This window comes from Tachypleus tridentatus, unplaced genomic scaffold (assembly GCF_004210375.1).
Source record: "Tachypleus tridentatus isolate NWPU-2018 unplaced genomic scaffold, ASM421037v1 Hic_cluster_2, whole genome shotgun sequence".
Classification (NCBI taxonomy): domain Eukaryota; kingdom Metazoa; phylum Arthropoda; class Merostomata; order Xiphosura; family Limulidae; genus Tachypleus; species Tachypleus tridentatus.
In genome coordinates this window covers 38,990,788-39,014,897 of record NW_027467782.1, presented here as the reverse complement: position 1 = coordinate 39,014,897, position 24,110 = coordinate 38,990,788, and the positions used below count along the sequence as shown (strand labels likewise).

Genomic DNA, 24,110 nt, shown 5'->3' with positions numbered 1-24,110 from the left:
AAATCACTTTTTGAAAAAAAAAGTACAACAGTTTTAATATCTCAAAATGAGCCAACTGTCATAGAAAATGTTCTTACATGAAATTATTACAATAAATGTCTATTTTAACTAAAAAACTTACGGAACACCCATTTCCACCACGGCGTTAATGAACTGCTTCCCTGCCACAATTATAGCTAACTGCAAAGAGAGTTCAAACAAACACCCTCCTGTTCCACACTAGAAAGAAATGTAGAAAAACAGTTTCAAAATTACTGTGGCAATACCACTTTAAAAAATATCTCAGAAAGGACACAAGACTGAAAAGTACAATAAGATACAAGTTAGTGAGTGAGAGCACTAATAACTTGCCCAGGATCAAATGGTCCAAAAAAATAATGTTTCAAACCTCAAAATTTAAAGAATGTGTGCGACTAACACGAAAAACTTTGATTGATTCTTCATAGTTTAAGTTTCTCATGACAGGCTCAATCCCAGGAACTGACCTAACAATTATTCTGTGCTTGTTATAGTATTACAATGTATTCACATCATTTGGCAGGCTTTAAGTAAACATAAAAAAGTTTTTTGCACACCAAAGATTATATTTTTTGATGAAGTATTTTCACTAAAAATGTATCTGTGAATACTTACATATGTATAGATGAATAAATAGAGAATTTCTGTTTGCTAGTCTGAATGTTGATTTCCATGTTTAGCTTAAAAATACTTTTCTTAGTCTCAAAATTTCAAACCTTTTCTGTAATATCTAAACCTAAATCCTTGTTACTGGTGTAACCCATGAAGCAGTGAAGAATGACTGTCTGGAATGACTTTAAATTGTGATATTAAACTACTTATGTTTATACTAAATAGTTTTATGCTCATAATAGTGTGTGTATGTGTATACATTGTTAAATGTTATTGTTTTATTGCCTTTATAACCCCTAACTAATTACTATTCATGCCTTAATAAGTTGTAAATCATGTGACAAATATGCAGCTCTTGCTATGCTTTTGAATTCCATTATGCACGAGCTACTCATGAACATTTTTTAAAATATTACTATTATTATTAGTTTTTTGTTTGTGTGTTTTTTGGTGTGTTTTATTTTAATTTTGTGCAAAGCTACACAAGGGCTATCTGCACTAGCTGTCCCTAATTTAGCAGTGCAAGACTAGGGGGAAGGCAGCTTGTCATCACCATCCAGTGCCAACTCTTTCACTAACAAATAGTGGGATTGACTGTACCATTATAACGACCCCACGGCTGAAAGGGCGAGCATGTTTGGTGTGACGGGTATTCAAACTCGCCACCCTCAATTTACGAGTCGAGTGCCTTAACCACCTGGCCATGCCAGGCCTATTATTATTAGTAGTAACAGTAGTACTTATTTTACTCAATCTAACCTAACTGATCTAAAGATATTTCTATTTTTAAACAATAATTTCCCATGGCAATCAAGGTTAAATTGAAAGCAAAATATGGAATTTTATTTACAGGAAACATTGCAATATGATAAATCACTTGACAGATGAAAACCACGGCTTTCTATTGGTTTTTAAGTAATACTGAACTGAGTGGCTTAAACACTTATTGGTAATTTCTAATAAAGAGGACGTCACAAGTGGGTGTGGCAAGATAGATTTGATTTCATGTCTCTGGAACCAAATAATATCAAACGCTATGAAAATTATAGTATGCCTTAGTGAAATTATATAATAATAAGTGATTTACATTAAATTTCATTTTCTACTTCTTGGAGGGGTGGTAAATAAATTAGAGAAGAAAAGGCCTAGAGAGAAAATGTTACAATTCTTACACTAGAAAATTCTAGTTTTTTTATTTTAAATATTGCCTTCTGAAAGTAAAATCTTTAAACTTGTATACTATTAAAATATGGATTAAGAGCTATGTTTTCAGAGTTTATTTATTAGTATATCATGAAAAGAAAATACTTTAATCAACTTTTGAATGTAACTCACTAAAACCTTAAGACATGCACAGAAAAAATGTCTACAGAAAAGGGTTAATATTGCTATTTTTCCCAGCCAACAGGAAGTGTTCTTTGAATAAAATCAAGATTTCATGTTTTTTTACCATGAATTTATGACTTCAGGTCCCAAATACCAGTGCAAATACAGGACTTCTTATAGTTATTTGACTGATTGCTATTATGTTATTGAGCAAAACATTGTCTAACCAGGTTTCAGATTGAGCATATACATATTGATAAAGTAGGTCATAGATCAGTGTTGTCTGTGTAAAGTAGATTACCTCAAACAGTGCTGGTTAGTAAGGTCATGTGGGAGCTTATGTACATATATCAAAATGCAGTTTGTTAGAACAAGAAAGAAGTAATTTAGGTATGTTACTTTCTAATCTAAATTACATTTGTCTGTGTATAAATGAATAATTATTACTGATCTTGGATCTTATCTAAGCCTAGATCTATACTACTGCTAGTAGCAATAAAACTCAGGCCTAAACACAGGTCTGAGCAACACTGAATGATATGTGCAAATTGGAGATAGTTTTACAATGCTTTATGTTTAGTGTTGTTTCTACAACACAGTGACAATGCTGGATACTTATAATTTCTTGGGATAAAATTTCAAAAACCAAAAATTCTTTTGAATATGTCTAAGAGACAACTTAAAAAAAGAACATTGGAAAAGAAAATCACAAAAGTCCTTAATTATAGAACATATTTAGTTTTATAGATACAGTATAAAATCAAATCCTATTTGCAAATTTCAACTTAAACTAAGAACAAACAACACAATAATTAATAAAATATTCCCTTCAATGTTTCAGTTACTTTTAACTTATTATTTAAATTCTTAACTCATAATATCCTTACGTATTTAGAAGTTAATTAAGTTAATGGCCATTTTGGCCAACTGACCACCATTTTGCATACAATCTTCACATGACTATATCAACTTTAAAGACACTTTACAACATTCATGTTTCAATATTACCAGGAGATATAAATGAAAGTCTGAAAATGGCAAGTTGTCTTAATTATTTTGGTAGTGCAAAAGTAAATAAAAGGTAGGATTTTATAAATAATAAACTGCAAACAACAACATGATGTTATTTATTATGACTTAAAGAACAGAAAAGTGACAATTACATTCCAGTTTTAGTTTCTTAAAAATTACAAGATTACTGAGAAATTAAAAGCCTCTAGAAGGCTTATTTTCTAAAGTTATCTAAAAATAAAAGTTAACATTTTACTTAAATTGAAAATTGTTTCCAATAATACTTACCATCCACCAACACTCTAGCTAGAATCTCACATTGATAAAAGTGTAGGGGGCAGTGCAGGCATGATCCACACACAAAGCATTTGTATAGAACAGGAATGTACCAAGAGAAAAGTGGTACAAGAGTGTGGAAATTACACCCTACCTCTATGAAAAATATGCTCTTCACTTGGAGCTTTGTTCCTAAATCAAAGGCAGAACAGAATATGAATAATCATCAAGTAGGCCACCCTGACCAGACAGCCAAGATTCTATGGCTCAGGGTTGAAATTAAGGGGTTGTAGTACCTATATCCCATGTTGCTGGCTATGGTTATCAGACCACAATGTTATATGTGTATATATACACACACACTTTAGATACCAACATGTAACCAAAGAATGTTGCATTTGGCACCATCAGAATAACGACACGAAAGTAAGCAACACTTAACAAGTCCAAAAGGTAACACCCGAGGCTAGGAATAATGGGATCCCATATGTCATACTCAACAAATGAACAGAACTCATCTGGTAAGGAATTATGAACATTTGTTTTCAGTCTCTAACCAAGTGGATAAGGTGTATTCTACTTAACCCTGGAATCATGTGGAACCTGCACTCAACCAAGGACTTACAATGGAATTGCTTTAGTTTCAAAATTATGATATAGTGAACCAACCTCCATAAATGATAACCAAAACTGGCACTGATCAAAGAGAAGGGTTTTGCACTCCCCAACTAGATAACTGTATGCAAAATATGAACCAAATTTATGAATAGGTTCCCAGGAAGGCTGGAGCCACTCTTTCTGAAAGATGAAAAAAAACATCTAGAAACCCTAGAAGGAGGACCCCTGACTTTGCCCTCTTCTCCAAGAGTGGTTGAACACACTCAAAAACTTTGGTGGAAAAGCCTCTTGTCTGCCACAGATTCTCAAGCTTCACTAATACAGCCTGGTGTGCTAAAATGCACTGGGGAGACCTGAAAAACAGAGCTCTGGAAACTGTGCAATAGGGGAATCAAGTTCCCTACATTTTTTCAAAGCAAATCAATCACAATTTATTCAATATGAAGATTAGCAAGATCCTTTTTAGCTGTATTCATGAATGTCCATGAGTGGCAATCCACAATAAGATAATATCATCTGGTAGGTGCCTAAATGATCTTACAGGGCACCTCATTTTGACAGAACCTGTTGCATACTGGTGGTAGTAATTATAATGAAAGTAGTTGCTAGTATCAAGTCAAAAAGAGAAAGCATACTTGCCTCAGAAGCACTCACCCCAGAATGAGATACCATGAAAATAAAGGGACCCTGAAAAAATAAAAGAGTATATGATTGAGGAAAATACTCATTTCTGGTAAAAGCTTAGCAGATGTGGTAAAAAAATATACAGGAAGTACTGGGACACCATCAGAAGAGAAATTGGCCAGATCATGTAAACAAAAAGATAGGAGTGTAATAGAAGTATTCCACATACCAGCCGACACAATGTCTTCAAAGAACCACTGGACCGAGCAGCTAATGACACTGGATATTGAGAAATAGCTACAATGTCAACAGATGTTAAGTATGTTTTGGAATTATTATACGGTACTATGAATAAACTGTGTACAAAAAGAAAATTTAAATAACAGTTTAACATCTGAACTTTTATAAAACAAAAAAACTGACAATGTTATACATACTTCCTCTTGTCGATATCCAAACAATGAATTGTAATGTCCTGGATACCCAACAAACCTGTTGCATCAAAAGATAAATTTTAACATAAACAACTTTCTTCACATGTAACATAAAGATAAAAATAAAATCTAAAAAAGTCAATTCTGTATTGATGAACTATTCACACTTTCTCCATTGTCCTTTTTCATTTTAAGTCTCCTAAAATCTCAAAGGTAAAACCACAAGTTTGTGGGTAATTAAGCACAAAGCTACACAATGGGTTATCTGTACTCTGCCCACCACCAGTATCAAAACCTAGTTTCTACCAATGTAAGTTTGCAGACATACTGCTGTGTCATTGGGGTAAGAAGTACAAGTTTAGGACATTTTTAAAAAATAAAGAATTCTATGCCATTTCAATAAGTTATTATTAAAATTTCCATGACCATTTAATTCACTGTAAGCACAATAAATGTAAAAAACATTTTAGCTTGTTATATTTAGACTTGTACATCAATAAATTATATTATTCAGCTAAAACATTAATTTTATCTGCAATATTTATAAATAAAGGGCCCTCATAATGCTAAGTTTATTTTAATGAACAAAAAATAATGTGCTTCAATATTTGATTAGTTACCTATAATCTGAATTTGAAAGGGAATACCCTTTATTATGGTGTTACAAGTTTGTTTTATTGCTTAAAACATTTTTCTTACATATGAATTGTAATAATATCTTTGTATTAAAACTAAAACCAACAAAAGTAGAAAAAATGAACACATAAAGGTAAATACAACAGTTTAGCACATTGCTTCAACAACTTAATCTACTTCAACCTACACATGCAGACATTAAAATGTTTCAAAATCATGTTACATGTGATTTTAAACACTTCTATGAACAGTAATAAGTTAGTCTACAAAACAACTTGAAAGATTAGTTTTTATAACTATGTATTATCAGCTGTCTTTTAGTACCATTTATTTTGAGTTCACTGTTTCTTTTTTTGTAAACAACTTCATTTCATATTTTAACACAAATTACTCACCTTCCTTTAAAAAATGCAATGTAAAAACTGATGAATAGTAGTTGACAAACTTCAACATGTACATCTTCAAAGTCAAACTATTTTCATAATCACTTTGAGTGCGATGTATTTCTATATACAATATTTCAGAACAGTATTTACTATTTTACAAAAGAATATTAACATACAGAAAAAGGTTGACATAAATAAAAAATGTTTGATAAACTACCTTAACACTAATGACAACCAATTGATAATACTATTAAACTCCTCATTTAACATCCATCATGTCAGAGGTTTTTAGAGCTCTTAGGTGAAACATTAAGTTCTATTCTTCAAATCAAATCTTTAGAGTATAAATATCTTTCTGTCTGAAAGTGAATTATTTCTTATTTACAAAATTCATTATTTTCCATAGTTATAAATATCATTCTACGTCTGGTTCAGGTCCAGCTTTTAGGTGACTCTGCTGCTGTCACACGGAGCAAAGATATTTCTGCAATGTAGTTTTGAGTAATTAGAAATACTACGGTCAAATATTTTTGTATTGAGGGAGAGGAAGTCATAATAAAATACAAATCATAGGAACTGAAGACGAATTTTCCGTATTGTTCTTAATTTGTCCATGATCTAAATAAATGTTAAGCCTTATCTTAGCCTCCACCATTTTTTTGTTGTTGTTGTCAGAAGTAGGATACCAATGACTGTTGATCAAGACAGTTGTGGTCTAGATACACTAGTTTCCATGAATTAGCAAACACGAACTACTTCTCAAGCCAAATCATTAGGAAACACAAGTTAATTTTAAATCAAAATGATTGACTTCATTCCATACTGTAACAGAAAAAAAGAGCTTTACATTCTAGTTTTACAGTGGAAATATCTTTTATGGTAATTTTATACACATTTTAGTAATCTTTGACAATTTTAAAATATATAACATGCAGTACTGAAGCCAATTTATGTAATATCTCTACATCAATTGACTGCATTAACAAGAGATGTTTTATTGTTTATTGTAACATGATTTTATCTCAAAATAAAATTCCATATTTTAAAATTTATTTTATTAGTAGCCTTCATACACAAGTTTATAAAAAATTATGTTGAAACACACATATATCCTTAATATAAAATGCATGGGGTCGGTTTATTGGACAAATGCCATATTACAGATGGAATGTTCACTATATTTCTGAATTTATTATGGATATCTACACAAGATGTTGCAAGTTGTTAGTAGAATGTACAAGTCTGTTGTATGCTAAATATAAAACACACTGGAAAAGTATTTCTAATCAAGAAAGGATGACAATCTGAGTTACATATTAACATGTTGATGTTTATGTAAAGACTAAAAATACTATATCCATGGCACTGCTTGCATATTGTGCTTGCCTCTAAAATGTGTATTTACAAGTTTTCCTTTTCAGTATCCCTGTACACTGTATATGATATTTACTGTTCTTCATCATGAACTGTCATCAAATCAAATACATAATACCAAATTAAAAGTTACAAATAATCATCTAACCTTAAAATTATCATAAATATATTTATATAAATACTATACAATTTTTCATGTATTTCTGCATATATATGTTAGCAATGTGAACAGTTTTCACTGCTTTGATCACAAGACTATATGGTATTGCAACTAAATATACTTTACTGTGTTTCACACTGACCCACTAGTTTATTTAACAAAACACTCAGACATGATCAATAATAAAACTAAGACTGGTAAAGTGATAAAGTGTGCTGTTAGTGATGTTCAATATACTTTTACATAATTACTTTCTAATGTTATTTTAATACATTCTGTACAAACAGAAAAGTTAATTAAAAATTCAGATAACATGCATAATGTGGCATAAATTAATTTTTTAAAGAAATAAGTTCTATTTTGAAAAGTGTGCATAATTTGGATTTATTCACCAATAAAATGTATATGTTTTTCAAGATGTATAAATTATTCTGATAAACTTTGTGTGACTGCAACAGTATTTATCTAGCACTAAAATAAATATGGATAAGAACTTTTGCAGTCAGATTCTGGTTAAATTTTGTTATTCAAAATGATGAACAAAACATACAAAATAACCTATGTTCATTTGGAATTGCCAATATTAGAAACAAGTAAAACTCACCCAATTCAGTGAGGAAGGTGGCTATTCTTCTATAAATCTAGAAAAGGTTAATAGTTAGTCAGTTGTTTCAGAAAGAACATCTACACTAGCCATCCCTAACTTTAAACTGATAAGACTATGAAATGGCACCTATTGCCAATTCTTTGGTTACTCTAATCAAATAACAGGATTTGACAATCACTTTTACAACATTCACATAATCTCAAGGTTGAAGGGCATTTTGCTGCAACAGGATTAGAACCATAAACCCCAGGTTCAGAGTTCAGAACACTGACCACTAGGCCTAGCATACAAATAATGAAACAATACCAAAATGTTTCAGATATCAGTGTGATATGAATATGGTAATTTTATCCCTGGTTAAGTGTTCTTTCTCTTTGTTTTTTTTTACTCTGGCTTGTAATTTTGGAGTTTAAATCAAGTTTTTCTAATTCAAATTTATACATGCCCAGCCCAAAGGTAAAAGAACAAATGCATGATCAACGTACACTAATTCCTGTGCCTAGTATTTGACCACTCAATGATGATGGGTGTGTTTATAAAAAACTGAAAAGTTATTTGGTTTGGTTTGTTTTGAAGTTTGCACAAAGTTACACAAAGGCTATCTGCACTTGACGTCCTTAATTTAGCAGCATAAGACTAGAGGGAAGGCAGTTAGTCATCACCATTCACAGCCACACCTGAGGCTACTCTTTTACCAATGAATAGTGTGGATTGACTGTCATATTATAATGCCCCCATGGCTGAAATGGCCAAAACTGAAAAGTACTACTGAAGATCTTACAAAACAAATATATAGTAGTGTTACTTGCATCTGAACTTAAATACTGAGGGTTTGTCATTATTTTAATAATCTCTCTGGCACGCAAAATATAAAGATTTTCTTATGGTTATTTTGGTGCATTCATAAAAAAATTCCAAGCTATATTAATTTCATTCTTGAAAATACAAACATGAAAAAAAAAAATTACATTATTTACAGCTGAAAAGAAAACAAGAAACGACCTTAAAAAATTACAAGTAATTACATATAACATTTCCTTTTAGTCATTAAGAAATCAAAGTAAAAAATAAATAAACAACAAAACTAATATGCTTACATACAACTATATACATATATACACACACGTGCCACTTTAAACAGGTACTTGATACATATATATACATATATACACACACACTCTTATATACACATATCACTATAAGCAGGTATTTGATCCATATCATCTTCAATAAAGCCATAAAAAGTACATTTTACACAACTAGAAATAGGTGAATTTCATATCCCTAATGTTTCTCATTTAAGTGACCTACCAGGTTAAAGGTCATGATGCATACAAGGTTCAACAGTGCAGCTGTCACAGAGGTAGTAAGAGATACCATGCTGGTTAGTGTCTGATTGTCACTCAATGTGAAGTACAGAACAGTTTGAATGGATATTCTGTAAACAATCACACCAACCACAGCAGCAATAGCTATTGTTATCTAAAGAACAAAACATAATTTAATTCTATAAAGAATCACTGCATCAAGACCTACTGTAACACAGAATATGTATGTAAATTTAAAATAGTTTTAGGGAACTTAAAAAAAAACACTTTGCTGTAGCAAACTATAACTGGAGTCTGGCAGTTAAAGTCCAGATTTCTTCACACAGTTGGAGGTTATTTGTCCTTTTATGGAGTGGTTCACTAAGTCTTTGCCTAGATTTTCTAGGCAGCAAATTGTTTTGCAGGATATGATAAAACAAAAACCATGAAATCTGCAACTGATCAAACAACTCTAAAGTTATGCTTTTCTGTGGCATCTTAACCCATTTTATAATTACTAAAAATGGGCAATTTTGCAATTTTTTGTTTGTCAATGTTTGGGACCTGTACAAAAATATCTTTCTACCAGCTACCATGTAAATTGGTCAAAATATGGCTGAGTAAATGATCAACAAATACCTCTAAATTGTGCTTTTTTCAGATCTCTTCCTGCCTCCCCCCAAAAAAAAAAAAAAAAAAAAAAAAAAGATTCAAAATGGGCAAATCTAGCTATTTTTGTTTGTCATTGCATTGAGCTCATGAATATTTACATTTGTGCCAGTTGACTTCCAGACTGCTGTAAATATAACCACGCAAGAGCCCAAAATATATATTTTTGGGTTGTTTGGCATCTGACCCCTTAAAAAAGCCTAAATAAAAAAATGAAAATACTTACTGGACATACTGGATCAAAGTATGACCCTACCAAGTTTCAAGATAATCTGCCAAGATATGTAGGTATGGCAATCGACTGAAAAGAGTTTGGAAGAAGGTGAAGCAACAGAAAAACTATATCTCTTTCATGATGATGAGGAACCCACATCAAGTAAAATGTATCTCAAGATGGCTGGTATGGGTATTAAAACTTTTCTTAACCTGAAGGCCTGAGATTCCTAAGAAGGTGAAACATTGTTTTCTAATTTATTTTAATAAGAGTTTTAATATCCATACCAGCCATCTTGAAATACAGTACACCTATCCGTGGAGACAATTATGAGAAATAACTGTTTTGTATACCATACTGCAAAAAATTGGAAACTGGATTCACTGAAAATAATAAAAAATCCTCCCAAGTTTACAAAATGCATCTTTTAAAACAATTTTTCTTTAAACATAGAACCAAAATCAATGACCATGAAGTTATAAGTCATCTTAATTTAAGAATGCAGCCTTACTCTAAAACAGTACCACCTGTGGTACTGGGATGTCTCTTTAAGCCTTTGAGTAATCTCTGATCATTTGGGAAAAAACCTTTAAAAGTAGACTCATTCTTGAAACACCACTGAAAACTTTTCTTGTAAATAGACTGGACCACCAAAAGATTGATAATAAGCAAAATACATGATTGTTGAGACAAAGTTAAAATTTCCTTACTTAATCGTGTTATTTTTATTCATGTTATTGTTACACAAAACTACAGCAAAATTGACTGAGCATTTTCAACCACAACATAGAAAGATATGCTGTATGGAATGCTCACTTAAAAATCAGTTAATTTTCAGTGAAAGATGCTTTACGTGGTTATAAGTGCATAACAGATACAACGTTGTTCCGAGTGACTGCTTTCATATTGGACTCACGTTAAACAAGTCACAAAACCTTGATAAATAATTACTTCAAAAGACACAAATCTTTATTTAAAGAGACGTTTTAAACACACTTGTTTTATTTGAAATGGCTGTTTTCCTACTGGAATAATTTTATACGTGTCTAGTGGGGGTCGTGTCTCACTCTAAACACATATTTTCTCATTGTTGTGCACTAAAAAAAAGTCAACATAGCAGATAATTAAAAACTAGGTATTTAAAATCCACAAATAGAGATCACAAAAAAAATGTAAGCAAACAAAACTGTAGATCTATTGCTGACAGCTTAACTCAAGCCACAATTAATCATTTTGATTCCACTATAAAATTATTTCAAATGATATTTATTTTGTTACAGGACTCCACTGAGATTTCTGTAAGAAACTGACAGCACTTTTGAACTTACTTCCCCATCCTTAATTATGTCATGCTGTGAAATTTTCTGAGTCCTTCATTTTTAGCCATCAAAAAATCCAGTGTTTTACTAGTATGTGCATTAGTTGGAAACTACAGCTTGTGCATTTTCTAGTGTTTTTATTGGAAACAGATACAACAAAATTAGGCGATTCTGATGATGGATATTGTTATTCAAGCCACTGTTGTTCATCATTACTCAAATTTATTTCCTTGGCAACATTTCAACAGCTGTTTGACACTGGATGATTACCATAACAGATGCTACTATTCAATATCACATCGGTAATTCTTTCTACTGTTTTTTGTACTTAGCAAAAGTCACAAGTACATATTCAGTATTTATTACCACTGCATATATTACTCTTTCATATAGCTATTGCAATTTTAAACAGGTAGTGGTAGTAAAAGTTATTGATAATTAGCAATTTAGCAAAGTGTGCCACTGAGAGAATTATTTGTGTTGCCTTTTTCTAACAAACACTTGTACACAGCAGGTTGTTGAAGAACAAACATATTGTTATGTAAACCTATCAAAGTAAGCATGTGACTGTGTATGTTTATGTTGCACTAAACTTTGTTGTATTTTTTTAAAAGAAACATTATTCCATTCTGATGAGATTCCTTTGTTACTGTTCATCTTTTGTTATATAATAGTTCAAGCTGATGGAAGCTACTCATTAAATTTGTGATCATACAATCTTTGCCTTCACAATGGTCCTTTGAGAACAATTTTACAGTTTGTATGTTACAGGTGTATACCAGTAAATATGTTTATTTTATCTTGAATATGTGTCATTTATTTTAATATGTGGTGGATAAGTGGAACATAAAGCACAAGCAACAGTAAACTGTCAAAAATTATGTAACATTCAATTGAATTCACATGCACTTGTGAAGTTTAGAATGTATTCTCTATTAATGAATATTAAAAAAAAACATCTTAAGTAACAATATAATTAAAACTCATTCTAGATTGTCAGAAAAATAAAGAAACAACATGAATCAAAATGCAGAGACTGTATTGTCAAGCCTATAGCCAAAGGCTCTAACAAAGTAAATAAATACAGCTGCAAGTAATGTCTGTATTATTTTCTTAAGATTATTATAAATCTCTCTATTAACTCCATGCCTACAGTACTTATCAATTTTAGTGGGGACAAAATAGTTTGTTTACTTTTAAGAGTCCCGAGTTGTCAGCTTGAAATGACAATTTTATATTTTGATTCAACTTTTCTGATGATCCATACACCCCTTCCCAAATTAATAATTTTAATAATAAAGTTCACATACACATATATTCCTGTATACAGATAAATTTCTCATTCCCACTGAATACCAAACACCATCACTGTGTCAAATAGTCTTCATTACCTACTGAACCTGTTTCTAAAGTTCACTGTTCTCAAAATTGGTTCTTCTTTAAATCTGAAATCTTAAATGTTCACATAGCTCTAGTGTACACACCTACATACTCAAATTAATTCATAAATAAATACTCACAAGTAGTAACACCACAGACCAGGAAAATATGGTACACGGTACTCGTCTCTTCCAAAACGAAACACATGGTTCGTTTACCTGTTACAGTGTACATCACAGAAGCATTTAGAAAAACACATCAGTAAAAAACTAAGTAATAAATTTTCATAACTCGTAAGAAACAAAGTTCAAACACATGCCCTTAGAAAAAGAACCAGAACTGATGAAAAACTACTGTAATATTCCTTCTGAAGTTCAATTTACATTATTTTTGAAGGGGATAATAAAACCACAACTTAGGCATTGGAACATCTAACTTGTTTGTTTGTTTTTTAAAAAAGGGATAAAATAAATGTAATGAACTTTAAATTATTTGCTTTGTTTTAAATTTCACACAAAGCTACACGAGGGCTATCTGCACTAGTTGTCCCTAATTTAGCAGTATACAACTAGAGGGAAGGCAGCTAGTCATCACCACCCACTACAAACCCTTGGGCTACTCTTTTACGAACAAATAATGGGATTGACCATCACATTATAATTACGAGTCGAGCGCCTTAACCACCTGGCAGCCAGGCGGGGACTTTAAATGAGAATATTTGAAACAAGCATAAAAGTTGACATTTTAAACTTTCAATTTCAAACAATGTTCTACCAAGATCTTTTACATTTTTGATATTCACATGTATTTTTTATACTCTGCTGTCTTTTAAACTACATGTAATGCATTTACACTGAATTATTTTTAGAAAAGTGTTTTATCACCCTTTTAAAATTGTACCTCTGAAGACCATTTACTCAAAATAACTGCATTTTTGAAGAAGAATAAGGCATTTTTTTAAGTTTAATAATTTTAAGAAAGAATTTATACAAAAGATACATCGCTTGTTAATTTTGTTTGATAGAGTTATTTAGTTACAGTTTTGTTGTAAAACCAATACCAAACACTTTTAGTGTCATCATAAAACTTATAATCTGATAATCAACTACAACATTGCAAAATCATCATCAACAGATAGATCTAGACTTGTATAAAAACTGGACAAAAAGTCAGATGTTTGTTTTGATGTTTATTATAAATTGATAACTGCTGTTCTTACCCCTGTAATAAAGTTTACTTTCTTTTTCTTTACTGTTGATAATTTGGCTAAATATTCTGGCCTTGGATGTTCCTGGTGATATAAAAAAAAACACACATTATGATCAAGAGTTCAGGTAAAACATCATATCTGTGTGTTAAGAAATTTACATTTTTAAACATGTATTTTTGAGAAACTTTCTCAAAAGAATAACTTTAGGGAACATTCAAACATTATTTTTATAAATCAAAGTTTGAAAAGATGTTCAAAGGAAAATACTAGAGAGTAGCTGTAAATATCATACTGGAAACAAACAAACTTGTCCTGAGCACCCACTCAAGGCAGGAAAACAAGGTCATTAACCCTTTCACATCAAGAAGGTCAAGCTGCATATGTCACAACCTTTTACAGAGTTAAATTCAAAATTTAATTAAACTAGTTTATTATCGATGTATACAAGTAAACTTTGCATCACAATGTAATTACTGAATCAAATTTTAATAGTATTTAAGTTCTTAGATTCTTCCTTTTTTTATAATTTACTTATCACCTCTACAAGAATTGAATAATTTTATGTAAATTAGTTATTATAAAGTAGTTATTTTACGGCTTTCTATCTTATTCGTTCATGATGTCATACACTAGGAAATTAGTCATTTAGCACGCACACAGCTTCTCTTTACAAGCTGCCAATAGTTCTCTATGATGTTGTATATCCATAGACTTACCACTATATCAGCAAGGGGCATTTAGTGTGGTAGTGCCATTAGTAAAGAACAAAAAAAGATGCTGGTAAACAGTACATTTTATGTTTTTCATGAATATTCTTTATTTATTACTATAAAAGTAACTAAAATGAAAAAACAAGAAAGTTGTTAGGTTAGATTAGCTAAAATAATGAATAGTAATAAGAAATATTCTTCATATTGTTTAATGTAATTCAAAAGGGTAACATGAGCTGAAGGTTCACCAAGTGATTTAAAACTTGTGAAGAAGGACTGTTTGTTTTGAATTTTGCACAAAGCTACTCGAGAGCTATCTGTGTTAGCCGTCCTTAATTTAGCAGTGTGAGACTAGAGGGAAGGCAGCTAGTCATCACCACCCACCGCAAACTCTTGGGCTACTCTTTTACCAATGGATAGTGGGATTGACCATGACATTAGAATGCCTCCACGGCTGAAAGGGCGAGCATGTTTGGCGTGATGGGAATGCAAACCCGCAACCCTCAAAGGAAGGATTAATAGTTAAACATGGTTCAAAAGTCAATAAAACTGTAAGATTAAGAAGAAACAGAAGATGTATATTGTCACAATTTGTTGTCATTTTAGCACAATAAAAAAGTAATTAACAATTATTTCATAATTTTATGGTGGTTATGAGGATGTTTAGATTGGCTGATCATTTGAAAGTTACAGCTTGTAAAATAACAGATAAAATAAACTTTTTACTGACAGCAAACATCATCTGATATTTATGAAGGAGGTTTAAAGAACTACATAAGTGAAATTTGAAAATTTTTAAATGAAGTATTTTTAATCTTAACATGAAAAATCACTTTGCAATCATAACAGTCAACACTGACAACATATAATTAAAATACTTGTATGATTACTGTCAAATTTGTCATGACACAACTAGTACCTTCACAATCACAATAGGTATACTGCCATGGTTAAAAGTTCATGTCAAATACACAAGTCCATTGTGATAAATTAATAACTGAAATAAAAGTACACATTACCTCTAAGGTGTCAAAATTCGTTGCATCCCAATGGTGGGTGATTTTTGATGAGTATCTTTTCCACAATTCCATAAAGATAACGGCTGAAAGTAAATAAAAACAAAGTGATAAAGTTTATCATCACTAAAGACAAAAATCGCAACAGAATACAAATTACTCTTTAAACTTATATGGCTCATGATAATTTATTCAACTATTTTTGTTCACCAAAGTGTTAGTAATAATAAACTTTGTAAAGTGTTTTCTTTTTTCCTTGAAAAGTCCCAAATTACAGACAAGATATCTCAAAGTAATAACATGCTTTTGGAATTAATTTGAAGTGTTTGATGTGAGACTTCAGTAATAGAAGTTTAAAGTCTTGAATGTGTAGCAAATTTGATGTGCTTTATGTTGGTTTGAAATTAAGACCATTTCAAGTATTGCAGGTTGGACGTTTTTATGTTGAAGTAACCCTTTTGCTATGGGCATCCATTACCACACATATCATGAGGATTTTCTTAGTGAGTTACTTTCCCAAAATTCAGGTCCTTTGTAAGGTCAGTTTTATGTTACTGGATATGGTAGCATGAGCATACATGCACCTTGTCATTGTAACTTCTACACTGTTATCCAGACACAGTTGAAAGATCAATATAATAAATTTATATATGTACGTGGTGTGGACAAGAAAAGTGGCCTCCTCGAAAATACTGTTAATTTGTTATATATTTTATTTGATAATAGAAAAATGTGTTAAATGCACTTCACAAGATCTATTCCAAAATAATATCAAATAAATTAACATTTTCAAGGGAGAGGCACTCTTTTGTCCTCCCCTTCTATATAAATGTATAATGTTATCAAATTTAAGCTATTTTATATGAGTTATAGTTTGTAGTTATTCTAGAATGAAAAAAGGCATTATTTATATTAATTTCCTAATTGTTTATAGTGGTCAAATCTATCAAGCCCATACAGAGTTTCATTAGTAAAATAACAGACAAAACATTATGTTTTTCTTTGTACAAAAATGTTTGATAATTATCTGAGGTTATAAAAATTTTATATGTAAAATTTGAACATTTTCTGATGCACACAAACATTTTTAACCTTAAAATCAAAATTACTATGCATGTTAGATAGTCAACATGCTAAAAGAAAATAGGCATAAGAAAAGCGTAACTTAAAAAAGTCTTAAAACTAATTTACAAAAAATTTGATATTTTGTGTATGAAAGCTCTAACAGAGTCTGAAGAAGAGAATATTATTTATATAACTTTAACATGTAAATCTATATAATACTTACCCCAGAGTGACATAAAAACAGCAAAAAATACAGCAGCACCATTGTCAAAAAGATGTGTAATTTTGACAAAAGTGCATGTCTGTCCTAGCTGTTCATATTTACATCCTTTTATGTCACACCGAGGACATAAAATTACGTCATTGTGGTTCTCACAGACGTCCTTGCTGTAAAAAAAAAAAAATGCAATTTTGTTTTAAATTTATAGAATAAACACAGTACAGTTGAACATTTAAATCAATCATAATATACAACTATCAATTTCAATGATAATGCCACATAAACTAACTAATTAATTGAAATTATGTTTAAATCAATTTGTCACAAAAATTATTGAAAATATTTTTAGGTACATTAATGGTTAAAAACATATCAACCAATAAAAATTAATGGTTCCAATTATTACTCTTTGCAATTATTCCAGCTACAAATGTCTTGTGCAAAATAATTAATTAGTTAAACACTGATTAATTAGTCCAGTGATTAATTACTTAACACATTCCATCAATTACATATCTCTAAATAACTGATTTATTTGAGGTATAATTTAGAAAATGATCAAACATGAGTTATAAAAATAATAAACTGTTTGATAACTCTTTTAACTTTTTTCTCCCCTAATTCATACCTGTGAGCATCACCCACCAAGGTGAAGAACCCATAGATGAAACACAGCACTCCTACTGCTGAAGCTGGGATCAGCATACAGGTATAAAATCCCAGCCAAGCAAAGTAGAGGCCAATTTTCACTCCAAAATATTCCCTGAAAAAATTGAAAGGAACAAACAATAAAGTGATTCTTATCAAACAAAATATAGTGGATACAATAACTAATGAGGAACTCCAAAAAATCAATCCATAAGAACCTTTTTTTTTTTTTTTTATAAAGATTTGTCTCAATTTTAAACTCTGATTAGTATGAGAGCAAAGTGATTTTCATGCTAAAATTAATAATATGTTTATATCTTTAATATTACAGTTTCCAAATTTCATTTGCATAGCTTCTAAAATCTTCTAATTGAATATCAAGTTATTTTTGGAAAATATTTATATGTCATGCATTAGTGTCTCTACCTTCACATTACATGAGCTCAGGCCATTTGTTTAACCTTGTAACCACACCAAAAAAAAATGAATGAAAATTTTTCCTTTCTAAAATCCCTGCAGAGCACAATAAAAGCTTATCATTGTTTATCCTGACTATCTTCAGGCTTGTATCAGTTAAATATGACAACTTCCTTCATACTAAGCCTATGTAACAACCCAGGAATCACCTTGTATACACTTCGTTCAAATTACAGCATAAAGTTATGTCATACAAACAATCTTCAAAAGTATATACATATATTGCAAATAAATTAATCTATTTCTTCATTCATATATTCTAATGTTACCTAATAAGTATTATTTTTATAATAAAAACAAACAAAATATGTGCATAAAAAATAACAAAAATCTAGTACTTTATTGTGAATGCTGTAATTTCTTTTGTTGTCAAAGACTTAAAGTATTGATAGAGGCTAACCCAAATTTTCCATGGGGCTGTTTTTCATTTTTTCCCCAAATTATTTATTAATTTCATACACACAATTTAGAGCACAAACAATAATAAACACAAAGAATTCAATGTCTTATAATTATTACAATTTAACTGGTTTTCTAACTAAACATTGTGCATCAAAACACTTTCCTTGGCTGGTTAAACTAAACATAGTAATAGCAGATTTGAATCTATGTTCCAAAAAAATTAAAAGCCATCCTGTGAACGAGATGACATTATACATAAAAGAGAATATTAAATATTTATTTTCTAATGGTTATCAATAATGTAATAGCAAATGTCAAAGACAGAGAGAGAGAGAATTATTTACATTTTTGAAAGACTGTATGTCGAACAGAGCTGTATTCAATTTCAGTGAACCAAACACAAGTGAAAAGATGTCTAAGTTTAGCAATTTTAAACAAACAAGTGCCATCACGTGATACAGAAATGTAAACACTAAGACGTTACAAATTAAAATATTTTACTTTTGAAATTCAGAAATTAAAACTATTATATAACAGAAACATCTGATTAACTACATGCTAATTCTATTAGATCTACATCTCTTTTGGTTGGTTATTACCACATCTTTATTGAATTTTGTAGCTCAATAAATATAATACAATAGCAACAAAAGAGAATTCTCTCCCTCCTATCATGACTGACTCTCCTTATACATAATTATTGTATTCAGAATGATCGCTTTCAAAACACAACTTGTAAGAATAAAACTCCAACTGAGACTCTAAACATGGCATACAAATATAAGATGTTTTTTGGTAATTTCAATCTTTAGGTAAAACTCAAAACTTTTACCAAGTGATTTTTTATATTAAATAAATAAATTCTGTCCAGGAAATTATTAACACTCACTTGATGTCATCAAGGGGTTGCTTTTTTAAATATTGTTGAAAACGAAGCCCAGTTGTTCAATAACCATTTCCTGGGAGCTTTGTCATCTGAAGAATGACATTCCCCCTAATAATACGTCAAAATAAATTATCAACATAACCATTATTTTACTGATACAGAAAGTGAAATATCAACTAATAAAAATATGTTAAAGTGTACTTTGCTGGAAAATAATATTAATAACAAACTACAGGAGCAACCCTATCACACAAATTCATCAGGTCATAAACCTGATATAATACACACTGGCTGTAGAAATAACTGTGAACAATACTTTTAACATATGAAAAATTGTACTTTATCAACATCACGCACACTTGGAAAGAAGAATCCAATAAGTTAACTGACCTCATGTAAAGGAAAGGCAGCTTCGTAGACACGATCTTTGATAAGCTTTGTTATTCCTGAAAAAATAGGAGAAAAACACAGTATAAATACATAAGGCATGAAATATTTAAATATAAAAATATTTAATAAAACAATGTTAACAGTGATTGCAATGACTTTTATTCATCACTATATATCATGTCAAAAATATTGAAATGCACATATCATACGTAACAAACCCAAGCACACATGTCAAGTACTACAGGGTTGCCAGTGACTAAGTCTTTTTTAGTAGTTTAAGAAGCCTATAACCATATTATTATTTACCAAATTTTCACTTTCTTATTCAGATGAAATAAGGTTTCATTATACTGTTCTGCTGAACCATTGAAAACAGGATTCAAAATTAAAGCTTACAGAGAAATAAAAAAGAAACTTATTGGATTGCTAATCTAAATACTGATCAACCTTTTGGACTTAATCTGGAACCTGGAATCGTTGATCTTCGTTCACTGGTTTCATCTTTGTCAAAAAAATTATTTTTATTCTTTGCTTATTTATTCTCATATTGTGAAAGCTGAATTTACTGACACATACTATTTGTTTAAGATAATTTTTCATATAATTTTTTATAAACTAATTAGTATATCTTTTTCAACCTGTCTCCAGGTGTCACCTTTACTTTACTTATAAGTGCAGTTTTAAATACACACATATTCAGCCATTTCTGAAGTAAAATATTCCTTGCACCTTTTCGCATATATTATCACCATTGGCTATATTATACTGGAAATGAGACGTTTACACAAGAACATAGAGAAATAGACATTTCTTGGAAAACCACATGATGTTCCTGATGTCACTAAACTACCTTTATTTGTATATCACTCATTTGATTACACCACCATTTCTAATTTGTAACTGAAGAAAGATCCACTTTTCAAAAAGTGCTCAAATTGTGGGTTTTTATTCATTTCTATCAAGACATCTTGAACCAACATGTTTTTACAACATCTTGAATGACCTGTACAATATATTGTCCAAATAAAAAAGCACACACACCTCCAATACTTATAGTGGGTTACAGTCTAAGAGCAGAATTAACTGACTTCTTTCCAAACTGTTTATTATCAAACGACTATGTATATTATATCACAACACAAAACAACTTGTTTTTTACCTGTTACAATGCTAACTATATAGGACTGACCTAAACATTAGGGAAAGTTGCTTACTTTCTACATAAAATACAGAGTGGACCACAGCTGAAGTTATTTAAATTAACTGTGCATTGGTTTCCACTTCTGTGTGATTGTATCAGGAATACCCAGGGTTACAAAGATTTTATTTGTTTCTATTAAGACTTCTTGAACTCACATTTTTCTCACATCATAATTATACTGTTCTCATAACATCTTTAGTTTTTCACCTATGTTCTGCTATTTCTTTATTCATCAGTTAATCTGTCAATATTACAACTTCCTAAGCTTTAGACAGGAGACATTTGTTCTATGTACAGGCAGTAAAACCATAAAATTAAAAGAAGAGTATAGGGAGATGCTAAGTTGAAACTTTGAAGAAAATAGAAAGCCTAGCATTCAGAGAGGAAAAAACATGTTTGTTCATTATATTTCATATTTTTCAGTTTCTCATTTCACTGCACATTGGTAATTTCATTTCTATTAGTATTACGGTTGGAAAAATAGTAGATGATATGTAAAGTTTTGCCAGAAAAATATTTTTGAAAAGAAGTATTTTTTTTACTTTTTCAAATGGAAACTTTCACTCAGACTGATTCATTTTAGGCTTTAGAAATTCACAGACAGATCTTTATGAGAAATATTGATTACTTGTGTACAGTACAGTTATAGCTATTAATTTTATATTTATGAATATTATTCAGCACAATTAATTTTAGGACTAAAACTTAATCTAGTTGAAACTTATGAGATATAATCAAGTGTTAATAAGCAAAGGTAGCCAACCAATCAATCAGTACATTCTAATAATTATAGCTTCTTGTTTTCTGTGTATTAACTTATGAATATTAAACACTTCTTGTCAGTTTGCTATATAAAATTAGATTCATTAACTGTTCACATCATGTGATAAATAACAAAACTTCTAGTACACACTGATAGTCTTATGTCAAACTACATTAAAAAATACAAGTCTCTGAATTTAAATTGTAAAGTTTAATATGACAGAAAAGTTCAGGTGGACATTCCATCTTGGGATTTTATATATACATGAGAAAATAAATCAGCAGCTGGTCAGTACAAGGTCAAAACAAAATATAATGATGACAAGTACAAATCATTATAACCCAAAGGGTATTTTAAGACACAGATATTTAAGTGTTAGCCCTAAAAATACACACTAACTTTTAATTAACAGATTTTTTAACATGATTTTTACGAAATATTTGAGGACTATCTGTGCTAGATGTCCCAAATTTAGACTAGAGGGAAGGCAGCTAATCATCACTGCCCACCATTAACTCTTGAGCTACTCTTTTACCAATGAATAGTGGGATTGACTGTTACACAATCATGCCCCCACAGTTGAAACGCAAGCATGTTTGGTGTGACAGAAATTTAAATCTGCAACCCTCAGACTGTGTTGCAAGTGCCCTGTCCATCTGATCATGCTGAACTAAATAATTTAAGGATATATCAGTAAATCAAAAAAGGTAAGCTATGCAAATTTCAGATTCTTATTTGTAATTATGTTTAGCTCATGTTTCCATCTTACTGTAAATTTTACTTGCTTGCTGTTCCTGTTAGTAAATCCTAACATAGACTTTCCATAAAAGTGTGTGATTCATTTTTGTGTACAACACGGGAGGCAGTTGTGGAACAAGCACTTTGAATCACTCGCAGAAGAGGTTGCAGCAAAAGAGAAAACAATTTATGAAAGCTAATTTGTACTCAAAACTGAAATTTGTATCACCACTTGTATATGATGGTACTTTGTGTAAAACCTTTTTACAAGTAAACATGATGAACTACCTTTCAGAATAGTTGGAAGATTTACAGAAATTATTACAAAAGTCAATTTAAAAAGTTTGCTTTGTTTGGAAACTTTTTTTTATACTTTTAGTACCTCTCAGAAAAAGCTACCTACATGCATATTAATTATTATAAACTCATCACTAAGTGTTATCATTTTGAAATACAAGGTATAAGTATGATACATAAAAGAATTTCATATTTTATAAAAGTAATAGAAAAAAATCAGTTTTCTCTCCCAGATAATCTAATGACTCAGTTCATAATGAAGAAATATATTTTCAAAAAGTATAAATTTAGCTTAAGAATTTTTTTCAGTAATTCTAATGCACAGTAAATTATACAGAAAAGAAACTAAATACATATTATGTTAAAATATAGTGTGTTTTTTTTTCACTTGCCAAATGCATAAGATTCGTTTGTGTTGTTACTGAATCTTTTTCTCTTCAAAATGAAGTCCACAATTTGAGCACGTTGGGCTGGATTGAAAAAATCTTCTTTTTTCTCTGGAACATCATATCTTTAACAAGACCAGTAAAAATAACTTTTACACAAATGTGAACACACATGAACAAAATATTTTTAAAATTACAAACCTCTTTCATCTGTCAGAACAATAAGTCACATTTAAAAAAGTAATTAACTATTAGAGTTCCTTAAGATGTATAACACAATAAATAATAACACAGATGTAGTGACATGACAATACTCTTTTCTTACTGGAAACCTTTACTGGGCCAGTAAAGGATGCTATGATTTATGTTATTTATCTTATTCTGATGTGACATTACATGCACTAAATATAGATCTTACTTGCCAATCTAAAATGTTTAATATAGAAGCTGATGAACCATACAGGCTTAATAATAAAGACAAATCTTTTGTTAAATCTAAAATACTTTCTAACCAACTTTACAAATAAAAAAAGGATAATTTTGATTTATTTTAATGGTTACAAGATTGGTCATACTGACAAACCTCATACAGAGTTTGGGTAGAATAATACAAAATACAGTCTAGTTTCACTGACTAAAATGTTTTAAGTTTATTTACGATGTTTAAATTTAAATTTCAGATGATTTACGTTTTTAATCTACATGATAATCACTTTACACCCACAGTAGT

At 30.4% G+C, this 24,110-nt stretch overlaps 1 pseudogene across 1 annotated transcript in view; it reads right to left on the bottom strand.

Annotated features, from left to right (window-relative positions):
- LOC143242282 (anoctamin-2-like) overlaps positions 1 to 20,362 on the bottom strand; it is a 29,496-nt pseudogene extending 9,134 nt beyond the window's left edge. Inside the window, exons 1-13 of the transcript XR_013022576.1 lie at positions 20,347 to 20,362; positions 19,996 to 20,051; positions 19,609 to 19,713; positions 17,821 to 17,955; positions 17,196 to 17,359; positions 15,911 to 15,993; positions 14,191 to 14,262; positions 13,112 to 13,189; positions 9,394 to 9,564; positions 8,080 to 8,116; positions 5,951 to 6,061; positions 4,923 to 4,977; positions 122 to 219 (exon numbers count right to left, since the gene is read on the bottom strand). The product of XR_013022576.1 is annotated as an anoctamin-2-like (transcript). The remainder of the gene's footprint in view (positions 1 to 121; positions 220 to 4,922; positions 4,978 to 5,950; positions 6,062 to 8,079; positions 8,117 to 9,393; positions 9,565 to 13,111; positions 13,190 to 14,190; positions 14,263 to 15,910; positions 15,994 to 17,195; positions 17,360 to 17,820; positions 17,956 to 19,608; positions 19,714 to 19,995; positions 20,052 to 20,346) is intronic.
- Positions 20,363 to 24,110: the final 3,748 nt, after the last annotated feature.